This window comes from Bos mutus, chromosome 5, assembly GCF_027580195.1.
Source record: "Bos mutus isolate GX-2022 chromosome 5, NWIPB_WYAK_1.1, whole genome shotgun sequence".
NCBI classification, from domain to species: Eukaryota; Metazoa; Chordata; class Mammalia; order Artiodactyla; family Bovidae; genus Bos; species Bos mutus.
Genome location: NC_091621.1, coordinates 56,523,273 through 56,545,194, shown reverse-complemented (window position 1 = coordinate 56,545,194; position 21,922 = coordinate 56,523,273). Strand labels below are relative to the sequence as shown.

The 21,922-nt window shown below is 36.5% G+C and overlaps 1 protein-coding gene and 1 non-coding gene across 2 annotated transcripts in view; one reads left to right on the top strand and one right to left on the bottom strand.

Moving 5' to 3' along the window:
• Positions 1 to 21,922, bottom strand: part of MGAT4C (MGAT4 family member C) — an 870,660-nt gene that overhangs the window by 235,404 nt on the left and 613,334 nt on the right. The gene's annotated exons all lie outside the window — the stretch shown is intronic.
• On the top strand, positions 13,076 to 13,148 carry TRNAG-CCC (transfer RNA glycine (anticodon CCC)). Its single transcript has one exon. It is a non-coding gene; the product is annotated as a tRNA-Gly (tRNA).

Below are 21,922 nucleotides of genomic sequence, written 5' to 3'. Positions count from 1 at the left end.
AGAGAAGAGCTAACACCTATCCTACTCAAACTCTTCCAGAAAATTGCAGAGGAAGGTAAACTTCCAAACTCATTCTATGAGGCCACCATCACCCTAATACCAAAACTTAACAAAGATGCCACAAAAAAAGAAAACTACAGGCCAATATCACTGATGAACATAGATGCAAAAATCCTTAAAAAAAATTCTAGCAATCAGAATCCAACAACACATTAAAAAGATCATACACCATGACCAAGTGGGCTTTATCCCAGGGATGCAAGGATTCTTCAATATCCGCAAATCAATCAATGTAATACACCACATTAACAAATTGAAAAATAAAAACCATATGATTATCTCAATAGATGCAGAGAAAGCCTTTGACAAAATTCAACATCCATTTATGATAAAAACTCTCCAGAAAGCAGGAATAGAAGGAACATACCTCAACATAATAAAAGCTAAACGTAAGACCAGAAACTATAAAACTCCTAGAGGAGAACATAGGCAAAACACTGTCTGACATACATCACAGCAGGATCTTCTATGACCCACCTCCCAGAATATTGGAAATAAAAGCAAAAATAAACAAATGGGACCTAATTAAACTTACAAGCTTCTGCACATCAAAGGAAGCTATTAGCAAGGTGAAAAGACAGCCTTCAGAATGGGAGAAAATAATAGCAAATAAAGCAACTGACAAACAAATAATCTCAAAAAACAAGCAACTCCTGCAGTTCAATTTCAGAAAAATAAATAACCCAATCAAAAAATGGGCCAAAGAACTAAATAGACATTTCTCCAAAGAAGACATACAGATGGCTAACAAACACATGAAAAGATGCTCAACATCACTCATTATCAGAGAAATGCAAATCAAAACCACTATGAGGTACCATTTCATGCCAGTCAGAATGGCTGTGATCTAAAAGTCTACAAGCAATAAATGCTGGAGAGGATGTGGAGAAAAGGGAACCCTCTTACACTGTTGGTGGGAATGCAAACTAGTACAGCCACTATGGAGAACAGTGTGGAGATTCCTTAAAAAACTGAGAATAGAAGTGCCATATGACCCAGCAATCCCACTGCTGGGCATACACACTAAGGAAACCAGAATTGAAAGAGACACATGTTCCCCAATGTTCATCGCAGCACTGTTTATAATAGCCAGGACATGGAAGCAACCTAGATGTCCATTAGCAGATGAATGGATAAGAAAGCAGTGGTACATATACACAATGGAGTATTACTCAGCCATTAAAATGAGTACATTTGAATCAGTTCTAAAAACACCAGTGCAGTATACTAATGCATATATATGGAATTTAGAATGATGGTAACAATAACCCTGTATACGAGACAGCAAAAGAGACACTGATGTATAGAACAGTGTTTTGGACTCTGTGGGAGAGGGAGAGGGTGGGATGATTTGGGAGAATGGCATTGAAACATGTATAATATCATATATGAAACGAGTCACCAGTTCAGGTTCAATGCACGATACTGGATGCTTGGGGCTGGTGCACTGGGACGACCCATAGGGATGGTATGGGGAGGGAGGAGGGAGGAGGGTTCAGGATGGGGAACACGTGTATACCTGTGGCGGATTCATTTTGATATATGGCAGAACCAATACCATATTGTAAAATTAAAAAATAAAATTAAATTAAAAAAAAGAAAAAGTTTACTTTTTATTGGGGAAGTGTCAATTAACCAATACAGTTGGTCTTTATTCCCTGAGTCTCTTAAAATTCTCTAACCTTTGATTTCAGTTGAGTTGAGTTCACACTGCTCTATATGAGCTCTATTCTGAGCTCTATCCCCCATAGTAATAGCCTAGAATGAAGTGTTCTTTACCCGTTTAACTTCTATTGTTGCTGTTGTCACTATGTTGTATCCGACCTCTGCGACCTCATGGACTGCAGCATGCCAGGCTCTTCTGTCCTCCATTACCTCCCAAAGTTTGCTCAAATTCATGTCCATTGAATCCACGATTCTAACAATCTCATCCTCTGCTGCCCACTTCTCCTTTGGTGTCTTCACTCTTTCCTAGCATCGAGGTCTTTTCCAATGAATCTGCTCTTCACATTAGGTGTCCAAAGTATAGGAACTTCAGCTTCAGCATGAGTCCTTCCCCTAAATATTCAGGGTTGATTTCCCTTGAAGATTAACTGATTTGTGCTCCCTGCAGTCCAAGGGAGTCTCAGGAGTCTTGTCCAGCACCACAATTCAAAATCATGAAATCTTTGGCACTCAGCCGTCTTTATGGTCCAACTCTCACATCCATAATGACTACTGGAAAAACCATAGCTTTGACTACATAGAACTTTGTCAGCAAAGTGATATCCCTGGCATAATTATAATCCCTCAAGACCTGAAGATAGGAACATTTTAGAGAGTTAACCTCTAGATTCTTTTAAATCTAAAATCCAAATTTCAACTATGTGGTTACAACTCTTAACTAGTAGATTGATTGTCACCAAACTAGGTCTATTCAAGTGTCTAGGTGTGCTGAAGGCCATGAGGTCTCAAAGAGTTGGGCACGACTGAGTGACTGACCTGAACTGAGTAAGAGACTATGCAAACAGAAAATAAACTTGATAAGAGCCTATAAATTCATATTTGTTTCTTTAACAACTTGATTAACCTTAAAAATTCCTTTCTATTTTTCTTCTATATATACCTTTTCAATATAAATCTTGTAGTAAAATGACATTATATTATTCCAATGAGAGTATTACTACCACTATGCATAAAAACTTTTCATTAATAGATTTTTAAAGTAGATTTTACCTATAAAGAAAATATAACTAAACAAAAGTTGATGACATTTTGTGTACATAATTCTTTGATGAGTTCATATTTCATATTATTCAATATTTCACAATATTAACAGCATACATATTAATTTTTCTCTGAATATAGAAAACATTTAACAGCAGTTACAAGAATTAAATAGCTAAAATTTTATTGTGTTAAAGTCAGGTATCTTTCAGAAAAAAACATTTGCAAAGTTTAATGAAGATAAATCTACATTGTGATTTATTGTTAGTCATACTGTTAAAGCCAGAATCTTATTTCTAGCCCTTGGAATTATTTTCTTCTAAGGAAAACATTAGTTAAAGGATATTATAACTTTTGACAGTTATTTTTCCATATGACTTATATTTAGTTTTAAACTGAAACAATTTTAGAAACTTTCAACATTCTTAATATTCTTAGCATCAGCATCAGCTTTTAGAGCACATGAAATTCTTCCCAACCTACTGTTTAATTTAATTGATCTTAAGCAAATCAATTTCATTTCTCAAGTTGATTAAAATAAAAATTATCTGTATTTTCCATTTCCCTATGGGCAAACATTCAAAAGCAAGACTAGACATAAGAGGGAAAGAAGCATGAGTTAAGGAATCTAGCTCAACACAAATGAGAAGATGAATTTTCTTTTTCACTCTTCAATCACTCCCACCAGTGCTCAGTTCTCTATCCCACAGTCACTAAAGATGAAAGTGAGAAATAACTTTATTATCCTATAAACAACAACAAAAAAATCCTCTTGGGTAAAAGTTCTTGAATATCATTTCTGGGCTAAGATAGAAATTCTAATACTGTCACTCATCTGCCTTCTATCTTGCCTTCTAATAGCAACACAGATTGTAATTCTGTCATCCTTTGAAAGATGAAGCCTGAAAACTTAGGCTCAACTTTCTCACTTTCCTTTTTCTTGAAATCCTTTTCGCTTCCCATTTACCTGCCCATTAATCACCAAGTCCCATATTTACAGATATTTTATTTGAATCTAAGATTTTATACACAGATAAATACATTCAGATAACAATAGCAGTTGGTTTATCTTAGGTGTCTGTACTTTTCTTTAATGTATATTTCCTAATCAAGTTGTGATGTTCATCTCTACCTTTCAATATATATCTCTTCTAAACATCTAGATTCACCTTGGGGCAAACCCTGATTTGCAGATGCAATGTTCAGCAGCTTTCTTTCCCTGGTAACAAAGTTCAGAATTTCAGTAAACAGAATTGTCAGTAATAAACCAGTTAATGCTAAAGAACTGTGATGTGAGATGTCAGGCTCTGTCTTGTTTCCCAGGGTTGGTAGCTTTCCTGTCCCAAAAGTGGTACCATCTAACACTCACCCATAAACTCAAATTTAGTCCAGGTCCAGAACACTCTAGGCATTGGTTCTCATGGATTTCTTGAGTTCTAGATCACTAGCATCCAACTAGGAATCAATAAAGTTACCTAAAAGCATTAAAAATATTTTAAATATTTCAAAATATCTAATGCAAAATTATCATTTTCTATAAAGCATCATTTACATATAGGCTAAATAGTGTCAAATGTCTTTGTGTTTAATTAGAATTATACCAATTGTGTGTGCTTCCATATTATCTCAGATTTTACTCTAGAGTAATACTTATTTTGGTTTTGAATGTTTACTTAGTTACTTCATCTCTCTTGAGATCACATGGTACTGAACCTGGTTCCTTCATTTGACAGAGAGTTGACAAATGATATATTCTAGATCTTGTGCTAGGCACTGGGAATAAAGAAATAAGAGTCTCCCTGTTTGTTCTTATGCTTCTAATGTGATTGGAGAGGGAGGTCAGCCAATAATATGGTGTGAAGTGGTAAGTATATCAACAAAGCTTTATTAGAACATAGAGAACAGACACAGAATAAGCCAAGAGATTGGGATTAGCATACAGCAATATGCCCCTTTGCTTCCATTGTCTTTGTAAGAAAAAATTCCACAGCTATTTCTAGTCTTTAACTTGGTCTTTAACTCCTTGTCTCTTCAACATTTCCCCCATATCTTCTACTAGTTTCTTTTGCTATTCATATCCTACTTCCAGAGGAGGTAACCCAGACAAGAATTTCTTCTTACATGACTTTATTTTTGCACCTGTTAAAGTGAATCCTATAGATGTCATCTTAGTCATTTTCTTTGTCCAAGTAGAATTCTTTCAGGGATTATCCCCAGGTCCATATTTAGTCCTTGAAAGTTTGAGCTTCTGTGTGACTTAAGTGTTAATAAACCAGGTAACTTTTCAGCATTTTGTTCTTTTCAAAAGAGGGAAAAAATTTTATGCTACCTCCTAACATTTCCATCAAAGAAAGATAATAACTGCTTCTCTAAATTCAAAGACTGTAGCCCTAGAATTCCCATTTCAATATGGCTAGTATAACAATGAGGGAAATAAAGTAAGAATAGTAATCTCATTTGTATATCCAGTAAATCATCCTTTTCTAGCAAGCACAAGTTTTCCTCAAACGAAATACTGTTTCATCAAACTACCTATGAAATCACATTACAAATACTCTAATCTATTCTACCCAAGGATACAGGGTATTATATTAAATTTCTTATAATATAGTTCATTTGTTACCACAGTTTTTGAATACAGAGGATATATATCACTGAACAAAAAAGAATTACTGAAAAGCAAGTACAACCATTCTGTGACAGGAGAAAAAACATCACTATGACATTGTTATACCACAACCAAAGGTTTAAAAAAAAATGGGACAGTAGAAACTTTAATGATTGCATTTATTTATTGGATTTTACTGTCATCACCTATTTGATATTTTGGAATCAACTCATATTGCAGATCGCTATATGAAACTAGATGGTAGATGTATATGGAAATACAAAAAACCTCGAATAGCCAAAGCGATCTTGAGAAAGAAAAATGGAACTGGAGGAATCAACCTACCTGACTTCAGGCTCTACTACAAAGCCACAGTTACCAAGACAGTATGGTACTGGCACAAAGACAGAAATATAGATCAATGGAACAAAATAGAAAGCCCAGAGATAAATCCACGCACATATGGACACCTTATCTTTGACAAAGGAGGCAAGAATATACAATGGATTAAAGACAACCTCTTTAACAAGTGGTGCTGGGAAATCTGGTCAACCACTTGTAAAAGAATGAAACTAGAACACTTTCTAACACCATACACAAAAATAAACTCAAAATGGATTAAAGATCTAAACGTAAGACCAGAAACTATAAAACTCCTAGAGGAGAACATAGGCAAAACACTCTCCGACATACACCACAGCAGGATCCTCTATGACCCACCTCCCAGAATATTGGAAATAAAAGCAAAAATAAACAAATGGGACCTAATTAACCTTAAAAGCTTCTGCACATCAAAGGAAGGTGATATATTAGCAAGGTGAAAAGACAGCCTTCAGAATGGGAGAAAATAATAGCAAATGAAGCAACTGACAAACAACTAATCTCAAAAATATACAAGCAACTCCTACAGCTCAACTCCAGAAAAATAAGTGACCCAATCAAAAAATGGGCCAAAGAACTAAATAGACATTTCTCCAAAGAAGACATACAGATGGCTAACAAACACATGAAAAGATGCTCAACATCACTCATTATCAGAGAAATGCAAATCAAAACCACTATGAGGTACCATTTCACACCAGTCAGAATGGCTGCGATCCAAAAGTCTACAAGCAATAAATGCTGGAGAGGGTGTGGAGAAAAGGGAACCCTCTTACACTGTTGGTGGGAATGCAAACTAGTACAGCCACTATGGAGAACAGTGTGGAGATTCCTTAAAAACCTGGAAATAGAACTGCCTTATGATCCAGCAATCCCACTGCTGGGCATACACACTGAGGAAACCAGAAGGGAAAGAGACACGTGTACCCCAATGTTCATCGCAGCACTGTTTATAATAGCCAGGACATGGAAGCAACCTAGATGCCCATCAGCAGATGAATGGATAAGAAAACTGTGGTACATATACATAATGGAGTATTACTCAGCCATTAAAAAGAATACATTTGAATCAGTTCTAATGAGGTGGATGAAACTGGAGCCTATTATACAGAGTGAAGTAAGCCAGAAGGAAAAACATAAATACAGCATACTAACGCATATATATGGAATTTATTAAGATGGTAACAATAACCCGGTGTACGAGACAGCAAAAGAGACACTGATGTATAGAACAGTCTTATGGACTCTGTGGGAGAGGGAGAGGGTGGGAAGATTTGGGAGAATGACATTGAAACAAGTAAAATATCATGTAAGAAACGAGATGCCAGTCCAGGTTTGATACACGATACTGGATGCTTGGGGCTAGTGCACTGGGACGACCCAGAGGGATGGTATGGGGAGGGAGGAAGGAGGAGGGTCTAGGATGGGGAACACATATATACCTGTGGCGGATTCTTTTTGATATTTGGCAAAACTAATACAATTATATAAAGTTTAAAAATAAAATAAAATAAAAATAAAATAAAATAAAAAAAGAAACTAGATGGTTACAGAAAAAGAAAAAGAAAGGCATTTATGGCTTTGCAGTGAGATTGTTTTTTTATAAATTGCAAAAAAAGTTTCTCTCAGGGACTGTATCTTTAAAAGAAAGCATTTAATGGTATGTTCTGTGAATTCAACTTGACCTGGTTCCCCATGGACTTCGGGGTGTGACATCTTCTTTACTAGCTCAATAGTTAAACTCCTGGAACATTAGCTTCCTGTGCTGAAGGATAAGAGAACTTGTGGCTGAAGGATATCTTTCTAATTTACTTGAGATTTTCTAGTAACTTTGCCTTTCTGGTTTTTGGCATCAGTGATCTAAATTGACAGATCAATTGGGGGCAGACACGCACTTGTCAGGTTCTTTCCAAAAGCAAGTCCAAGACCTACTGCTCCTTCCCAAGAGCTGCTGCTGCTCTGCGTGTTTGAGGCCATCTCCACTAGAATTTGCTGCCATAGGTCGATGGGTTCACAGATATGGGGCAAAATGACTGCTTGGTGATAAAGTTATGCCAGTGTCATAAAGCAATACAAGGAAATAAACACCTCTTTTGTCACTTAGTAGTTTTAAATCTCACAGTGACTAGAAATAGTCAATAATACCACACTGTGTTATTTCACTGTTATATGTAATAGTTATGTCATTATTCTCTAAAATCCAAAGAACAACCATCATAGGAATTTATGTTTGGGATGTCCTTGATTGTCCAGAGGTTAAAAATCTGTCTTTCAATGCAGGGGATATGGGTGTGATACCTGGTTGGGGAACTAAGATCCCACATGCCTTGGGGCAACTAAGCCTGCGTGCTGCAACTACTGATCTCGTGCCACAACTGGAGAATCTATTCAATGCAATGAAAAGCCCACACGATGCAATGCATATCCTGTATGCCCTAACCAACACCCAATGCAGCTAAATAAGCAAATAAATAGTTTGTGTTTAACGGTCCTTCAGCACAGATTAATTAAAAGAAACTAGCATATCAATTTGAAAACGCATGGAACTGCTTCTCGGCCTTTTGGCTAAGATCAAGTGAAAATGAACTGAGACACTGATCACATCTTATTCAAAAGTTATATGCATCAATATTCACATATCTCATATATGGAATCGGATTGTATAATATGTGCTTAACAAGGGCTTTTGCCCATCCAAATGAAAGTTAAAAGTGAAAGAGAACCACAGATGCAGTTTGAAAATTAGAGAAGATTATGTGGTGATAAAAATGTTTAGAGCAAGTTTCAAGTTTCTTCATCTCTGTGCCTAAAATCAAATCCCCATCACCCATCTACTGGACTATTCTAAATAGTTTTCCTGTTTTCATTATGTGCCCATGTAATCCACTCCCCTCCTGCAGGTCTGAGTGATCTTTGAAAAAAATTAATCAGTTTATGTTGCATCCCTTAAGTTCTGGTTGCATTCCACAGAGTATCCCACTCTACATCCTCTTCTCTTGCGTGATGTCATTGCTGACTACTCTTCCAATTATCTCTATAGTTTAGACATACTGAATTTCTCTGTTTATGCAACTCTTCAAGCTCTTTCTCATTTCTGTCTTTGCATTTCCTGTTTTCTTAGCCATCGGCCCTTTTCCTTCTGGATTGTGTTTGTCATTCTCTGTTAAGCTCAAATCACCAGAAAGACCTTCCCCCAGAAACGTCCATTTAATCAGTTCTTATATTATCCTGTTTTATTTTCTTCAGAAAACTTGTTACCTTCTGATTTTTATTTCTTGTCCATCTCCACCCACCTTTTGAATGTTTCATGAGGGTAGAGACCTGGTCTGTCTCATTCATTGCTTTACTCCTAGTGTCTAGAGTAATATCTGAAACATAATACATGCACAATGAATATTTGCTAAATAATAAATATGTTTCTTTCCTTTGGATCCAATAGTCTGATTCTAACATTAGGTCAAATTGCATCATATTGATAGGGACTGAGTGGCATAATCAAATAGTTCAGAAATCCCACTAGGGGGTTGTAACCAGAGAAAAAAATTAAAGGGGCTATGGGAAACGAAAGTAAGTGAGTGATCATTCAAGAAAGCAATGGGAAAATTTTGAAACAATGTGGGCTTGCTTGGCTCAGAAAGCAGGGCAAGTCACTTAGCATCAAAGCCAGACAGGCTTGCCTAAAAACAAAACCAAGCTAACTTGCTTAGCAACAAAACCATACAATGGAGCCACAAGTCATGCCTCAGGACAATATAACAATAGTGGATAAATAAGGCCTACAGCTTGTCCAAAGACCTCAACAAGTTAATGACCCCAAGGACATGCTCTCTGCACACACAAAACAATACTTCAGGGAAAGGTGACGTTTCAAAGAGAAAGACGCTCATTATACCAAGGCCTCAAATAATTTTTTCAAACCTCCCCTGCCCAACATGTAGGAGGAGTTGATGGAAGACTGGAAGAACAAGGAAGGAGAAGGTCTTCTCACCCTTTCCTCTTTCCCTTTGGTTATAAAAAGGTAACTCACTAAGTACCTGGGGCAGTACAATGCTCTCCTGCCCATTTGCAAGACTTTAGAAGCATCGTATTCTAATAAATCACTTATCTATCATTTTGTCTCTCACTGAATTTCTGCACTGAGACAAAAAGAACCAGAGCTCTTTGGAGCCCCCAAAATATCACTTAGTAGTTTCAATATCAGTTTCTTGTGGATTCTAGTCTCAGATTCTATGGCCTCAAAGGGTCTTCATGATTTACCTTTATTTTTAAGCCTGGAAGAACTCCACATTAGATTTCATTATGGAGTACGGATTGTTTTCTATGAAAATGCTATAATTTACAAGATTCCCCCCAGATCATGCATTCTGGAGTAAGTTAGGGTATACATATCTTTCAGATTAAAACAGGATATGTGGCTGCTACCCCTGGCATCCTTTTCCCCATAAGCTGTGCATTTTGTGGGTGCAAGTTTGTATGACTTAATTTCTGGGATTTTTCTTTTATTTTATTTTCTTTAATCTCCAGTTTTGTGCTTCTTGTCAGTGTAACATTGCTTGATTCAATTATTAAGTGTACATACAGCATATCTCTTGTTTTGGGGATTCTTTGCCATAGAAGTTACTGCAGAAGGTTGAATAAAGCTCCCTCTGCTTAAAATCGAGTCTTTCTGGATTATCTATTAGAGATACAGCTTTTTTGTTTTTTGTTTTTTACTTATGTATTTTTAACACCAAAAACATTTTGTATTGGGGTATAGCATTCTCACAGGTTTTGTATTTCCATAACAAACTGTGGAAAATTCTTAGAGATGGGAATATCAGACTACCTGACCTGCCTCCTGAGAAATCAGTATACAGGTCAAGAAGCACCAGTTAGAACCGGATGTGGAACAACAGACTGGTTCCAAATTGGGAAAGGAGTACATCAAGGCTGTATATTGTCACCCTGTTTATTTAATTTATATGCAGAGTACGTTATATGAAATGCTGGGCTGGATGAAACACAAGCTGAATCAAGACTGCTGGGAGAAATATCAATAACCTCAGATATGCAGAAAGGGAAGAGGAACTAAAAGTCTCCTAATGAAAGTGAAAAAGGAGAGTGAAAAAATTGGCTTAAAACTCAACATTCAAAAAATGAAGATCATGGCATCTGGTCCCATCACTTCATGGCAAATAGATGGAGAAACAATGCAAACAGTGAGAGACCTTATTTATTTATTTATTTATTTTATTTTTCTGGGCTCCAAAATCACTGCAGATGATGACTGCAGCCATGAAATTAAAAGATGCCTGTTCCTTGGTAGAAAAGCTATGACTAACCTAGACAGCATATTTAAAAGCAGAGATATTACTTTACCGACAAAGATCCAAATAGTAAAAGCCATGGTTTTTCCAGTAGTCATGTATGGATGTGAGAGTTGGACCATAAAGAAAGCTATTGCTTTTAAACTGTGATGTTGGAGGAGACTCTTGAGAGTCCCTTGGACTGCAAGGAGATCCAAACCATCCATCCTAAAGGAAATCAGTACTGAATATTCATTGGAAGGACTGATGGTGAAGCTGAAACTCCAATACTTTGACCACCTAATGCAAAGAACTGACTCACTGGAAAAGACCTTGATGCTGGAAAAGATTGAAGGTGGGAGGAGAAGGGGATGACAGAGGATGAGATGGTTGGATGGCATCACCGACTCAGTGGACATGAGTTTGAGTAAGCTTCGGGAGTTGGTGATGGACAGGGAGGCCTGGCATGTTGCAGTCCATGGGGTAGCAAAGAGTCAGACACGACTGCATGAACCGAAATGAACTGAACTGATTCTTTCCCAAACCCCCTCTCCCATCCAGGCTGGCACATAACACTGAGCAGAGTCCCATGTGCTATTCAATAGGTTTTTGTTGGTAATCCATTTTAAATGTAGCTGTGTGCACATGACTTTCCCTAAGTCCTTAACTATCCCTTTTCCCTGGCAACCATGAGTTTTTTTCCTCTCTGTGTGTTGTAAGTTCATTTGTATCATTTTTAGGTTTTGTTGTGTGTGCTTTTTTTTTTTTTAATCAGTTTCTGGTACTTTCTATCATATCATAATGAAAAAAGCAAGATCTTTCAACAATAAATGGGGTAACTTTGCATCCTCCATCTTGTTCAACAATATACACACACACACACACATGTTAGAAACAGGAATTCTCAAAGAAACTGCTATCGTACACATCACACAGGTACAATCCACAGTATAAAAACCCAAAATATAAGCTGTCTGAAAAAGGAAAACAAGAAATGTGAAAAAAAAAAGAAACATTTCTCCTTTTTAAAAGAGAATCAGCTTTAAGTAAAATTATAATACAGATCAAAGAGAACGGAAAATATATTTTAAAATCAGGTGTGGTACTTCAAATGTATCCCTTTGTGCAGATAAGACAACCAAATTTACAAGCTTTTAAACTAAACAATGAGCTTTGGTTAACTGAAAATCAAATTGAAACAAAGTTCTCAAGTAGGACTAAATTTAATTACACTCTTCTCCATCAAAAGTGACAGATTTTTCTATTATACTTTCCTGACATTGAATAAAATAAGAAAATAATGGCTTTTATTGTTATACTGTTTTCTTGCAAAGTCTGTTTCTATCCATCTAAATTATACCTTTATATTTGGATGACAGTCAAAGTTTGAATAACAGGCTTGAGTTAATTATGGAACACTATTAAAAAAATCTCAGCCAGAAGATGAATTGTACTTAATTTTAATCTCTTCAGAAATAATTAAACCCAAAAATAAACTTTTAAAGTTGAGGAATTATACAATCTTTATTAATGTTTTATTACTTCCTAGTTTCTGTTGTTATTATTCTTGCTGTTGTTTTCTCAAATCTCCATACACCACAGTGGACATACGCATTTTTCAAATGAGTATTGTAACTTGTACTCTCTTCTGTTCAGTGTTACCAGTCATGAAGTTGAAGTAAAAGTGCTTCTAATAGTTTCCAATTTTAAAAACAACATACAATTTTAAATACAAATTTACCTTGCAAATTTGTAGGTGCTCACTGAATTAAATTTTGGTGAGAGGGAGAAAATGCAAGAAAATCAGCTGCATGTAATAACAGATATTTGTAATTTTATAATGTGCAATATTTTCCCCATAGTTACTGGAGATATAACGCCATCATATGAAGAATATACAAGCAGTTGGAGAAAGCAAAGAAGTTTGTACAATTGGATATGATAATTCTTATGGTAGGAACAAGTACAAAGAGTACTTCCTGGAATTTAAATTGAGGTTTAAAAAATGATTAAAAGTTATATAGTTATTGGGACTTCCCTGGTGGTCCAGTGGCCAAGACTCTGTACTCCCAATGCAGGGGGCTCAGGTTCAATTCCTGGTCAGAGAACTAAGATCCCTCATACCATACAGCACAGCCAGTAATAGTAATAATAATATGAGAACTATCTAACTTTTTAAAAATAATCTATATTTAAAAAAAAAAAAAAAATTATGTACTGTAAAAAAAATACATTATTTTTAAAAAGTTAGATAGTTCTCATATCAGGACACCAGAATTTTCAAAGACCTTAATGTTTGATATATTTGAGGAGTAAGAAAAGAATTCCATGTGACTGGAATACAGTTTATGAGGAGTCCTTTCTGAGGATCTGTATTTACTGGTGAGGAAGTCTATCAGCTCCTTTGCTCATTTCCTTTCCTTCCAATACCTGATAATCACTCAGTTCTGGTAAAAGTTTTATCACTACCTCCTTGAGCCTCCAACATTTCCTCTCTCCTTTTCATCTGATATCCTTGTTCTTTTTGTCATTGAGCAAATAGGAGAAATCAGATAAGAACCTTTTAGATTTCTGCCCTCCTACCTCAAGGCGAATTACCAAGTCAGTTAACCTACCTACATACTCAACCACTTGTATCTGTCCTTTTTCCTGTTAAAAAAAGAAAGGATCATGTGCCTAAAACCAATTCCTCTACCTAATGACCTGGATTTCAGCCCTTTATGCATACTCCTGGATATACATTTTCCAACTGGCTTCCCTCTTTCTCTCTGTTATAGATGATTTTTTTTTTCTTCTCTACTGTACTGCTCACATTAAAATATAAAGTTATATAATGGTTCCCACCTCAAAAAAGAACCTCTTCTGACTCCACAATCCAATCTACCTAGTAAGTCCTCCCCTTGTCTGCTCCCATTTACAGACATACACAGACATTTTCTCAAGAATGTGTTTCAAGACACACAAACACATAATCATTTGTTTGTTATTGCACTTTATTGTCTCACTCATTTTTTTTCCAAAATATTTATTTCAGATTTATTGGTAATTTCTGAGCCTAACCAATGAAACACCTGTCATTTAAACATTTTTAAGTACTTTTAAAATTTAATGTATTTATTTTAATTGGAGGCTTATTACTTTACAATATTGTGGTGGTTTTTGCCATATATTGACATGAATCAGCCATGGGTGTACATATTGCTCTCTCCCTTTTTGACTCTCCCACTCATTTTAAAAGTCTCCACAAATAAGCTTTGCTCTCATTATTCTGTGAAGATTCTCTTTTCAAAGCTATTAATGGATTCCATGTTGCCAAGTTCAATGGTCTTCATTTTCCAGTCCTTAATAATCTCTTCAGCTTTTGCTACATTTGATTACTACCTCCTTGTTTTCTTTATCAGCATCAAAGATATCATTTTCTTTTTTTCCCCCTTTCTCAATAAATACTGCTTTTTAGTCTCTTTTTCTGGTTCTTCCTCATTTTTCCAACCTCCAAATAATGGAGTGGCCCAGGACTGGGTCTTCAGCTAGAATCTGTATTTACCTACTCATTCAGAATTCAAGTCCTTGACATCACTTCCATTTTTATGATCTTAGTCCAAGCCACCATCACCTCTCACCTGATCTAGTACTCTTGCCCTTTTTCTTTTTACTACATCCACAATGGCCTTCTTCTATTTCAGCATGTGCTTATTTCCAGGCATTAACTCTCTGCGCCTAAAATATTCTGACCTTGGTGGTTGGATGTCACTTCTTCCACATCTCTGATCAAAACTACCATGTTAGAGAGATCATGATATAAAATATTGATTTTATAAATATTTTAAATATCATGATTTTCTAAAATCATGATTTTCTCCCCTGCCCTTATTCTCCTTTATTTCCTTTCCAGCAATTGTCATGTCTTAAAGTAATTATTTGTTTGTTATTTTCCATCTAAATTCACTAGATTGCAAAGCACCAAAAGAGCAGTCTTGGTTTTGTTTTATGCTGGTGATTAGAATTCTGCCTTGAACAGAGTTTCCACTGAAAATTTCTTATTAAATTATCATTTAAGTCTCAAAAAATGGGCTCTAGGGGAGGGAAAGATAATTTGGTACTCCAAAAGAGGTGGAGGAAAAACAGAAAATAAAACAGAATGAAATAGCCTTTTGCATGCAGTTGAGTTTAATATTTGGGGTTTCTAATAAGGTATTCAAAATTTTATAGTCTTTAGAAATTATTTTGGCTTTACCTGTTTTTCTTTTGCCAACTGAGTTTGTCCTCAAATACAGCAGGGATGGTAAATGGGACTTTCTATGTTTGAAAACACATCCCTGATGGTAAAGTGTTTTAGGCATAAGGTGTAACATCTTCAATATTTGTTTCCTTAACTCCACATCATCCCCGCACCTAAACACACATAATCTCACTCTTCTGACTGACACACATATAGTTATTTAAAGATGTTCTGAATCACCTGATGACAAGATTTATGCATTCATGTTAAGTCTCCTGAATCTTTACCTTCACCAGACAAGCACCACTTTGCTTATATTACAGGAAAGGGTCAGCTGCATAACTTCATGTGTTTTTAAAAAAGTCAAATAAGTAATATTTCAGACCTTACATTTAAAAATTTAATTTGGAGTGAGCAAACTCTGTGTAACAACTAAACTCATTTTTTAAGGCTTAAAAAGGGTTGCTGCTGCTGCTGCTGCTAAGTCGCTTCAGTCGTGTCCGACTCTGTGCGACCCCATAGACGGCAGCCCACCAGGCTCCCCCATCCCTGGGATTCTCCAGGCAAGAACACTGGAGTGGGTTGCTGTTTCCTTCTCCAATGCATGAAAGTGAAAAGTGAAAGTGAAGTCGCTCAGTCGCTTCCAACTCCTAGCAACTCCATGGACTGCAGTCTACCAGGCTCCTCCATCCATGGGATTTGCCAGGCAAGAGTGTTGGGGGCCAGAGTGAGGTACTCCGCCCATGGCAAAGGTCATGAGGAAGGACGCTCGACATACGCAAAGGCAGGATCGAGCCTCAGGAGTCCCCCTGGAAATCCTCGAGCGTCTACCCCCATAACCAGAGCCTGCCTACTTTACTACTTTGTGCTCTTACCTACATCTCTGACTTTACGGGGGGCTGTCCCCCACCACCTCTTTCGGAGAAGGAGTTAATCTAGAGCTCCAGTTAATAATAATTCCTGGGCGTGATAAGAGTGTTTTAACCTACAAACTCCTCTGAAGGTTCTCTAGCCTGCCTGACAGGCTTGTCCGGCCACATGTGATTGCTCACAGCCTCCCAACCGTGAGAGGCACGAGATGCTTCAAACCTTCTAAAAACAGGTTCCTTAGAAAAGTTAGAAAACTATTAGTATAAGTATAATGGGCTAATTAGAAATTGTGTTGGTGAAGGGTTTTTCATTTGTTGAGCCAACGTTTGTTGCTAAGTCTCCATATCCCCTGCCCTTACACACATTAATGAATATATAGAAGAAATAAGTATTAGCCTTTGATATTAATCACGTTAGACCTTAGGCTAAGTAAATTCTTTCCTTAACTAAAACCCACTACACCCTCACCCTGTAGGAATGTAACTTTATTTGGGTGGCATCTGTTTTGAGAATAATCAGCCCTGGAGAAATAAGTGTCCTGATTGACTGACCGCTGTCACAAGGAGAGGGTCGTAAATTGTCAGCAGGCCCCCCTGGCCAGAAGATGATGTAACACCCCTAAGACCTCTGTATACATTTGTATGAAGCACCTGACTTTGATAAAAGTCAGGACTGCTGACCCCGCGTGACTTTTGCATAACATCTCAGTGTATAAAAGTAGACCATGGAAAATAAAAAATTGGGATCAGTTTCTCGAAATACTGGTCTCCCCATGTCACTCTCTCTCTCACTCTGGTTGAGTCTCCATCTGGAGCGCGGAACCCACCATGCTTACTAATTTTGCCTGGGCTTCTAAGATCCTACCGGGGAGGCCTCAGTGTCTCCTCTCCTTCGGGAGAATGGAAGGATGCCTGCGGCCTACGTAAGTGGTGCAAACTTCTTGTCTTGAAGTTTTATTGGTCTTCCGCGTAAACCAAGCTACTCAGCCTCTTTTCTCCACTGAATTTTCCTACTGAGCTATCCTCATTCTATTACTCCTTACATCTTTAATTAATATCTAATTGAAGCTATTGTATCCTGACCCTCGCCTATGCCGTCTCTCCTTCGAATACCCTGGATCAGCCGGGGCAGGTCCCCGGCACAAGAGTACTGGAGTGGGGTGCCATTGCCTTCTCCAAAACAGGGTTGCTACTAACGTGCAAAGCAGGGCAGGAGAGAGTTTAAAAAAGTGATCTAAGAGAGATATCTGTGTTCTGACTGGAGTCCATAGCATATTTAGCTTTGGAATAGAAGTTTGAAAGCTAACAATGATCATCTCCTTACCATCAATCCAGAGAAGAAACCAATACTTTGTACCTTGAATCTGGTCCAAAGTTCACACTTAGGATTTCATGTGCTCAGGAAACATCCTTTAAGATGGGATAATGGGATGGAGAGACAAATGAAAATAGAAATGAGACTCTGAAGTAGTCAGAACATAAATTATTGGGACCAGGTAGTTTTGACTACCTATACTGGTTTCTTTAAAGAATATAATACAAGCAAGTACTATACAAAAAAAGTCTGGAAAACAGAAAGAAATACATTTAAATTCAGCACCATGGCATGCATATTGTTATTCTTTTAACGTAATTAATTCTAAAATTTATTTCCCATGAATTTTAAAAGCATGTGTTAATATCATTTATGTTTTTTCTTATCATGCTATTGTCAGAATAATATATCAAAATGTCTTTCTAGGGATCACCCCTGCCTAATTATTTAGGACCTCTAGTCTCTTCAAATCCCTTCTCATCTTGTTCTGTTTTATGCAGGTAGTGTTTCAAGTGTATATATGAAATAGTCTTCTTGCTTCCATTTAGATTCTATCATTTTCTTCCTTGGCAGTATTGGCTCGTAATTTTGATTCCATCTGAGAATGCCTATGCCACCACTGTTTTCATTCCCATGACTTTTGATAGCCTGCCTTAGGCACTAACAAAGCTGAGATGCTGCTGTGATGTCCTCAAAATACATGTCCCAAAGGAACAATCCCCTCTCACAGCTCAGTGTCTATTTCATATTCCAATGAGTACCAACAATAACTCTAGATAGAGATGAAATGTCCTAGTCATCGCCTGCTGCTGCTACACTCTTCTAAATATTAACACGTCCTGTGCTCCTAATGCCTCAATAAAAGATTTACTAAATATTCCTCCCTTTTAATAGCAGCTTTCCGTTTAGAGTCAGGCACAAGTTTTCTCAAGATAAAATAACTAATATTTCAAGCGACTTATCCCCTCATGTAAATGAATTCTTGATAGGTTCAATATGGCAGTTCTATTATCATGCATCAGATTTCAGTATTTTAACATATAGAATAGAATTTCAAATTTTGGTCTTTGCTAAATAAATTTATCATCATAGAATATTATACTGACTGTTTTTACTTAGCATTACATAATTAGCATCTTTTAAGAATCTCTATTTTAATGTACTGTTCATAATTTTAATACTTTAGTATCTGTGTTTGAGAGAATTCAGGGCAAAAATAGGAGTATCTGACCCAAATAATCCTTTCTTCTGATGTGCTAACATTATTTTGTGGGTATGGTAGAGGAAAAAAAATAAAATAACACATGGTTTGGCATTACTATTCCATAATGGAGTTAAATGATGTGGTAGCACAGCTAGAAACATGAGCCAGAATCTTTCCTCATCTTGGTATTAGATCAGAACCTGATGTTCTAAGTTTCTGAGTCATGACTTTAATGTTCTCCATGTACCTATTCCTTCAAGTACAATAACATGTTGTTTCAGTAGATCTTATGCATGACCTCCTTGTACAGCTTGTTCACTTCAACAAATATTTATTGAACTACATTATGCATCAAGCACTACATTAGATGCTGCAGGTACAAAGGAAGAATAAGATAGGGTCCCTTCATTTGGCTCGTTTTCTCTGGAAACTGTGTATCCACATCCATCTCTCCTATTGACTTTTTTGCAGACAAGGAAAACAATCTAATTGAAAAGGAGAATAAAACCAGAGGAAATCAATTAAATATTCCTTAAGGAAACTCATTTGACTAGAAAAAACAGGAAGATCAAAAAAGATCAATAGCCTAAAATTTTACCTGAGTGCACCATTATTTATCAACAGATGATTTTAAGGTGCCTTTTTATGTATATTTTATAAGAAATCTAAAATGCATGCAATAAATGCTTTCCTTAAAAAATGTTTATTTAAACCAATGGAATAAATATCTTTAGCTTGAAGTAAGAAGAGCCTTTTGAATCCCCAAAGAGAGTTTCTGGAGCTTTCCATTAATCAGGAGAAACATTTAAATCAATATTGATGGAGGTGGGGTCGGGAGGGAAGAGACAAGAGTAAGCTCACATTCATAGGACTTGTCTGCACTTTAATAAAGGGAATGTTGAATTTTCCTTTTGAAACAGAAGGAAGTAGGATTTGCATTTTTGACATTGATTCCTCATGCCAATAAATCCTAATGTTTTCTGTTTATGTATGTAAGACTCCTACATAAAACAAAACAAAACAAAACAAATAAATAAAGTCAGCAAGGAACTGTTAGATATATGTCATTACAACACTTATATATTCGCCACAGCTAGGAGAATTAATTCTTGTTGAGATCAGCAAAGTCAAACTACACAAACTGTCAACTGCCTGCCTGACAGGCAGAGCCTGTCAACTGCCTAACTCCTCAGGGAACCAATCCCCACCAACTAGTGAATGTTATCAGGGATTATCAATGTGAACTTGTGCTTTCTTATATCCAGGGGGATCACGAACTGTATAAAGATTTGGAAAGAGAAAAAATGCATTGATGCTTTTCCTAATTTTGTTTCAGATACTCTAACTAGTATTGTTCATAAATCAATGAACAACCTAATATTAATAACCAGAGATGTTCAAATATACTGGAAAGCAAATGAAAATAGTTATAAATTTTGAATAATTCATCATAATAGAGTTATAACTTCCCACATAATGATATAGGTACATGTGTTCACAAAATACAATCTAGATGCCTTTAGAAATGCATATTTCTTAAAACATGAATTATAAGAATAATGAGTAAAAACATATTATATTAATATAAAAATAAGATATTTTAATTAGCTATTTTTGTCTCTTGGGGAAAATGGCTCAGTTATAGAAATCAGAAATTATACTTTTGTTTCTAACATATTGGGAGAATATGGCAGAGCATTTAGGTATGTAGGTAGATGCAAACACACATAATTCAAAATCACACCAAAATTCAAATTGAGAATTAGAGACTAGTAATGGAGAATACAATGTGTGCATGTATGTGTTCTTTGTTGTAATTCTTAATTTAGGTTGGTTATACCTCAAATTAATATAGCAAATGTTTTTCAGTAGGAGCCATTTAGGTCTCAGAGATAATGGAATGACTACCACATAGTTTTGGCCTGTAAGTATGGCTTCCCCGGTGGCTCAGACACTAAAGAATCTATCTGCAATGTGGGAGACCTGGATTTGATCCCTGGGTTGGCAAGATCCCCTGGAGGAAGGCATGGCATCCCACTCCAGAATCCCCATGGACAGGGGAGCCTGGAGGCCTACAGTCCCTGGGGTTGCAGAGTTGGATATGACTGAGCAACTAAGCACAGCACAGCTTAAATCTAATAATGATACCAGAAAACACATAACCACATACAGTCATCTCTTGGCATCCGGTATCTGAGGGGGATTGGTTTCAGGTATCCCCCCACTCCCAAAGATACCAAAATCTGCCAATGCTAAAATCCTTTATATAAAATGGTATGTATTTTCATATGACCTATGCATTCCTCTTGTATACTTTAAAACATCTCTAGACTTATAATACCTAATACAATGTTAATTGTTGCTGGTGAGTGGCAAATCCAAGTTTTGCCTTTTAGAAATTACTGTAATTTTTTTCCAAATATTTTTGATCTATAGTGGGTTAAATCCATGGAGGATGTTGAAAGTGAGGATAGAAAGGGCTAATTACAAAATTAAAAACAAAATGAGCATCATAAAAGAGGTTTTTAATAAAGAATTGTTTTCCAGGGTAAAACGAAATAGACTTCTGTCAGGAACAGTCAGGAAATGCTTCATGGTAAAAGCGAAAAACATAATTTAGTTTATACAGTAGGAAATAGTATTAGACATAACTTCTATAAGCAAATTATCAGCTTATAATTTGTAAGAAAGCACAGTTTCAAAAAAGCACAGTATGACCATGTAGAAGTATTTTCAAGATGACCAATTCAAAATATTGTCCTTATTAAAGAGAAGAAGGAATACTTCCATTCTCTTACCTCCATCTCTGCCTATTCATGCCCTGACAAGTTCCCATGGGGAGAGAAGACATTAATCTTATTGATCAGAATGTAAAATGGTTTAATTGCTCCTTGTTAGGATGAAGGGCTCCCCAGGTGGTTCAGCTGTAAAGAAGCTGCCTGCCAATGCAGGTAGATGTGGGTTCAATACCTGGGTCAGGAAGATCCCCTGGGAAAGGAAATGGAAACCCACTCCAATATCCTTGCTTTGGAAATCCCATGGACAGAGGAGCCTGGTGGATTACAGTCCATGGGTTCTCAGAGTCGGACATGACTTAGTAACTACACAAGATGGAAGCTCCTTGTGAGGGCAGGGATCTTTGTAGGTTGAATTTACTGATATGTGTTTAAACCCTAGAACTGTGCCTGGTATATAACAGGTGCTTATAAATATGTATTGAACAAATAAAAAGGCACTGACAATGGCGGCTATGATGCATTTTTAACTCGTTCTTT